Consider the following 6,798-nt stretch of genomic DNA (forward strand, 5'->3'; position numbering starts at 1 on the left):
TGAGAATGTGTTTTTAAATTAGATTTTTGGTGGAACACCAAACATAAAATCCTTCATTCTCCTTTAAATTGTTTTGGTGTGTGACACCAAACTTAGCTCATTGCACTGCAGGTGAATCCACTTAATCTTTTTATTGAACTAGCATTGAAAGAAAATGACTACCTCAGGTTGGGTTGCCTCCCAACAAGCGCTCTTTTAATGTCACTAGCTTGACATTCTTCATTTTTGCTTCAAGGACGTTGTAAGCTCTGAACCTCTTTTTCCTTGTCCCAATGTCCTCCTAAGTACAGCTTTGTTCTGTGACCATTTGCTGTGAATTGACTCTTTGTTGCTTCATCTAGCAATTCAATACTTCCATAAGGAAAAACCTTGGTTACCAAATATGGACCAGTCCACTTAGATTTAAGCTTGCCAGGGAATATCTTGAGCCGTGAGTTGTACAAAAGTACTTGCTACCCTGGTTTGAATTTTTTCTTCATGACCTTCTTGTCATGCCACCTCTTGGCTTTTTCCTTGTATATCTTAGCACTTTCATAGGCTTCTAGCCTAAATTCATCCAGCTCATTTAGCTGCAACAACCTTTTCTCACCTGCTGCTTCAGAGTCAAGGTTTAGGAGTTTAGTAGCCCAAAAAGCTTTGTGTTCAAGCTCCACAGGGAGGTGACATGATTTGCCATATAATAGCTGAAAGGGTGACTTCCCAATGGGAGTTTTGAAAGCTGTCCTGTATGCCCAGAGTGCATCCTCCAGCTTCCGAGCCCAATCTTTTCTTGAACTTCCTACTGTCTTTTCCAGAATCTTCTTCAATTCCCGATTTGCCAATTCAGCCTGTCCATTGGTCTGGGGGTGATATGGCGTGGCTACTTTATGAATCACTCCATATTTCTGGAGGAGCTTCTCCATCTGTTTGTTGCAAAAATGGCTACCACCGTCACTCACAAGACCCTTGGGAACCCCATATCTAGTGAAAATATGCTTCTTAAGGAATTGAAGGACAATTTGTGCATCACAGGTGGTTGTGGCTATAGCTTCCACCCACTTTGAGACGTATTCTACTGCCACCAAAATATATCTGAAAGAATAGGAAGGGGGAAAGGTCCCATGAAGTCAATACCCCATAAATCAAATAATTCCACTTCCAGAATGAAGTTTTGAGGCATCTCATTCCTTCTTGTCAAGCCTCCTGTTCTCTGGCATTCGTTGCATTGGTGAATGATGAGCGGATAATTTATACGCTTTTTGACATTGTTTTTAGTATGTTTTTAGTAGGATCCAGTTACTTTTAGGGATGTTTTCATTAGTTTTTATGTTAAATTCACATTTCTGGACTTTACTATGAGTTTGTGTGTTTTTCTGTAATTTCAGGTATTTTCTGGCTGAAATTGAGGGACTTGAGCAAAAATCAGATTCAGAGGTTGAAAAAGGACTGCTGATGTTGTTGGATTCTGACCTCCCTGCACTCAAAGTGGATTTTCTGGAGCTACAGAACTCGAAATGGCGCGCTTCCAATTGCGTTGGAAAGTAGACATCCAGGTCTTTCTAGAAATATATAATAGTCCATACTTTGGCCAAGAATTGACGACATAAACTGGCGTTCAACGCCAGCCTTCTGCCCAAATCTGGCGTCCAGCGCCAGAAAAGGATCCAAAACCAAAGTTGAACGCCCAAACTGGCACAGAAACTGGCGTTCAACTCCACAAATGGCCTCTGCACGTGCAACACTCAGGCTCAGCCCAAACACACACCAAGTGGGCCCCGGAAGTGGATTTATGCATCAATTACTTACTCATGTAAACCCTAGTAGCTAGTTTATTATAAATAGGACCTTTTACTATTGTATTAGGCATCTTTTGATCATCTTAGGATCTTAGGATCATCTTTGAACGCATTGTTCTTAGATCAAGGGGGCTGGCCATCTCGGTCATGCCTGGACCTTTCACTTATGTATTTTCAACGGTAGAGTTTCTGCACTCCATAGATTAAGGTGTAGAGCTCTGCTGTTCCTCAAAGATTAATGCAAAGTACTTCTGTTTTCTATTCAATTCATCTTATTTCGCTTCTAAGATATCCATTCGCACCAAAGAACGTGATGAAGGTGATGATTATGTGTGACGCTCATCATCCTTCTCCCTTATGAACGCGTGCCTGACAAACACTTCTGTTCTACATGAAATAAGCTAGAATGAGTATCTCTTAGATCTCCTAACCAGAATCTTCGTGGCGTAAGCTAGAATGATGGCGGCATTCAAGAGAATCCGGAAAGTCTAAACCTTGTCTGTGGTATTCCAAGTAGGATTCAATGATTGAATGACTGTGACGAGCTCCTAACTCGCGATTGCAGGGCGTTAGTGACAGACGCAAAAGGATAGTAAATCCTATTCCAGCATGATCGAGAACCGACAGATGAATAGCCGTGCCGTGACAGGGTGCGTGAGCATATTATTCACTGAGAGGATAAGATGAAGCCATTGGCAAGGGTGATGCCTCCAGACGATTAGCCGTGCCGTGACAGGGCATTGGATCATTTTCCCTTGAGATGACCGAAAGTAGCCGTTGACAGTGGTGATGTATCACATAAAGCCAGCCATGGAAAGGAGTAAGACTGGATGAAGATAGCAGGAAAGCAGAGGTTCAGAGGAATGAAAAGCATCTCCATTCGCTTATCTGAAATTCCTACCAATGATTTACATAAGTATCTCTATCCCTATTTTATTATATAATATTCGAAAACACCATTATCACTTTATATCTACCTGACTGAGATTTACAAGGTGACCATAGCTTGCTTCATACCAACAATCTCCGTGGGATTCGACCCTTACTCACGTAAGGTATTACTTGGACGACCCAGTGCACTTGCTGGTTAGTTGTATCGAGGTTGTGACAATTATGTATTGAGATCAGCGCACCAAGTTTCTCACATTGCCAGGGATTGTTTGAGCCTGGACATCACAATTTCGTGCACCAAGTTTTTGGCGCCGTTGCCGGGGATTGTTCGAGTTTGGACAACTGACGGCTCATCTTGTTGATCAGATTAGGTAATTTTTTTTTCGTTTTGTTTTCAAAAATCTTTCAAAAACTCTTCTTTTGTTTTTGAAAAAAAATGTTTTCAAAAATTTTCTTCAGAATTTTTAAGAATGAATTCTAGTGTTTCATGAAGCATGTGAAGCCTGGCTGGCTGTAAAGCCATGTCTAAATTCTTTTGGACTGAGGCTTCCAAACCATCAGAGGTAAGTTACATACTTGATAAATGATGAGCAGCAATTTGTTATCAAGATCAATATACTCTGGTGTTAAATGCTAAAACTTGGCTGGCCATTGGCCATGTCTAGTGTTTTGGACTGGAGCTTTCATTGAAAGCTTGGCTGGCTAGTGAGCCATGTCTAATTCCTGGACTGAAGCTTTAGACTAACATGGCAAGATTCCTGGAATTCATATTAAAAATTTTGGAATCCTTATTTTCCTTTTTCAAATTAATTTTCAAAAAAAAAAAAATTTTAGAAAATCATAAAAATCAAAAATATTTTTCTGTTTCTTGTTTGAGTCTTGAGTCATATCATAAGTTTGGTGTCACCTGCATATGCATCTTGCATTTTTTCGAAAATTTCATGCATTCATAGTGTTCTTCATGATCTTCAAGTTGTTCTTGGTAAGTCTTCTTGTTTGATCTTGATGATTTTTTGTTTTGTGTCTTTTCATGTTTATCATATGCATTCTTGAATTCTTAGTGTCTCAGCATTAAAAAATTCTAAGTTTGGTGTCTTGCATATTTTCTTTGCATTAAAAATTTTTCAAAATTGTGTCTTGATGTTCATCATGACATTCATAGTGTTCTTGGTGTTCATCTTGACATTCATAGCATTCTTGCATGCATTCATTGTTTTGATCTAAAAATTTCATGCATTGCATATTTTTCATGTTTTTCATAAAAATTTCAAAAATAAATAAAAAAAATATCTTTCCATTTTTCTCTCATCAAATTCGAAAATTTGAGTTGACTTTTTCAAAAATTTTTAAAATCAAATTGTTTCTCATGAGTCAAATCAAATTTTCAATTTGAAAATCTTATCTTTTTCAAAATCTTTTTCAAAAATCAAAACTTTTTCAAAATTCTTAGTTATTTTCGAAAAATCCAAAGATATTTTTCAAAAATCTTTTTCTTATTTTTATATCAAATTTTCGAAAATAACATAATCAATTAATGTTTTGATTCAAAAATTTGAAGTTTGTTACTTGCTTGTTAAGAAAGATTCAAACTTTAAGTTCTAGAATCAAATCTTGTGATTTCTTGTGAATCAAGTCATTAATTGTGATTTTAAAAAAAATCAAATCTTTTTCAAAAACTAATTTCTATCATATCTTTTTCAAAAATATCTTCTTATCTTATCTTTTTCAAAAATATCTTTTCAAAATATCTTTCCTAACCTCCTAACTTCCTATCTTTTCAAAATTTGTTTCAACTAACTAACTAACTTTTTGTTTGTTTCTTAACTTTTTCAAAACCACCTAACTAACTCTCTCTCTCTAATTTTCGAAAATATCTCCCCTCTTTTTCAAAAATTTCTTTTTAAGTAACTAATTATTTTTTTTTTATTTTTGATTTCAAAAATTTTCGAAAAATACTAACAAATTTTAAAAAACCAATTTTCAAAAATCACTAACTCCTTTTCAAAAATAATTTTCGAAAATTCCCTCCTTCTCTCTCATCCTATTCTATTTATTCATTCATCTAGTAACATCTCTTCCTCACATCATCACCAAATTCGAACCCCCTCCTCTATCTGTGTTCGAATTTCTTCTTCTTTTCTTCTACTAACAATAAGGATCCTCTTTACTGTGACATAGAGGATTCCTCTTCTTTTCTTTTTCTCTCCTCTTTCTTATGAGCAGGGACAGAGAAAAAGGCATTCTTGTTGAAGCTGATCCAGAACCTGAAAGGACTCTGAAGAAAAAATTAGGAGAAGCAAAATTACAACAATCCAGAGATAACCTTTTAGAAATTTTCGAACAGGAAAAGGAGATGGCAGCCGAAAATAATAATAATGTAAGGAAGATGCTTGGTGACTTTACTGCACCTAATTCCAATTTACATGGAAGAAGCATCTCCATTCCTGCCATTGGAGCAAACAACTTTGAGTTGAAACCTCAATTAGTTTCTCTGATGCAGCAGAACTGCAAGTTTCATGGACTTCCATCTGAAGATCCTTTTCAGTTCTTAACTGAATTCTTGCAGATATGTGATACTGTTAAGACTAATGGAGTAGATCCTGAAGTCTACAGGCTCATGCTTTTCCCTTTTGCTGTAAGAGACAGAGCTAGATTATGGTTGGATTCTCAACCCAAAGAAAGCCTGAACTCTTGGGATAAGCTGGTCACGGCTTTCTTAGCCAAGTACTTTCCTCCTCAAAAGCTGAGCAAGCTTAGAGCTGATGTTCAAACCTTCAGACAGAAAGAAGGTGAATCCCTCTATGAAGCTTGGGAAAGATACAAACAGTTGACCAAAAAGTGTCCTTCTGACATGCTTTCAGAATGGACCATCCTGGATATATTCTATGATGGTTTATCTGAGCTATCAAAGATGTCACTGGACACTTCTGCAGGTGGATCCATTCACCTAAAGAAAACGCCTGCAGAAGCTCAAGAACTCATTGACATGGTTGCTAATAACCAGTTCATGTACACTTCTGAAAGGAATCCTGTGAATAATGGGACGCCTATGAAGAAGGGAGTTCTTGAAGTTGATACTCTGAATGCCATATTGGCTCAGAATAAAATATTGACTCAGCAAGTCAATATGATCTCTCAGAGTCTGCATGGAATGCAAGCTGCATCCAACAGTACTCAAGAGGCATCTTCTGAAGAAGAAGCCTATGATCCTGAGAACCCTGCAATAGCAGAGGTGAATTACTTAGGTGAACCTTATGGAAACACCTATAACTCAACATGGAGAAATCATCCAAATTTCTCATGGAAGGATCAAAAGCCCCAACAAGGCTTTAATAATGGTGGAAGAAACAGGTTTAGCAATAGCAAGCCTTTTCCATCATCAACTCAGCAACAGACAGAGAACTCTGAACAAAATGCTTCTAATTTAGCAAATCTAGTCTCTGATCTATCTAAGGCCACTGTAAGTTTCATGAATGAAACAAGATCTTCCATTAGAAATTTGGAAGCACAAGTGGGCCAGCTGAGTAAAAGGATCACTGAAATCCCTCCTAGTACTCTCCCAAGCAATACAGAAGAGAATCCAAAAGGAGAGTGCAAGGCCATTGACATAAGCGCCATGGCCGAACCTGTGAGGAGAGGAGAGGACGTGAATCCCAAGGAGGAATACCTCCAGGGACGTCCAGTGATCAATAAGGAGCTTCCCTCTGGGGAACCAAAGGACTCTGAGGCTCATCTAGAGACCATAGATATTCCATTGAACCTCCTTATACCCTTCATGAGCTCTGATGAGTATTCCTCTTCAGAAGAGAATGAGGATGTTACTGAAGAGCAAACTGCCAAGTTTCTTGGTGCAATCATGAAGCTGAATGCCAAATTATTTGGCATTGATACTTGGGAAGTTGAACCTCCCTTGTTCATCAATGAACTAAGTGATCTGGATCAACTGACATTGCCTCAGAAGAGACAGGATCCTGGAAAGTTCATAATACCCTGTACCATAGGCACCATGATCTTTAAGGCTCTGTGTGACCTTGGTTCAGGAATAAACCTCATGCCCCTCTCTGTAATAGAGAAACTGGGAATCTATGGGGTGCAAGCTGCTAAAATCTCACTAGAGATGGCAGACAGCTCA

The 6,798-nt window shown here is 38.0% G+C and overlaps 1 non-coding gene across 1 annotated transcript; it reads right to left on the reverse strand.

Annotated features, from left to right (window-relative positions):
- Positions 1-5,415: 5,415 nt before the first annotated feature.
- Positions 5,416-5,523, reverse strand: LOC148571125 (small nucleolar RNA R71). The gene has a single exon (XR_015908138.1). It is a non-coding gene; the product is annotated as a small nucleolar RNA R71 (small nucleolar RNA).
- Positions 5,524-6,798: the final 1,275 nt, after the last annotated feature.

Source organism: Arachis ipaensis, chromosome B3 (genome assembly GCF_059453495.1).
Source record: "Arachis ipaensis isolate K30076 ecotype BB chromosome B3, ASM5945349v1, whole genome shotgun sequence".
NCBI lineage: Eukaryota > Viridiplantae > Streptophyta > Magnoliopsida > Fabales > Fabaceae > Arachis > Arachis ipaensis.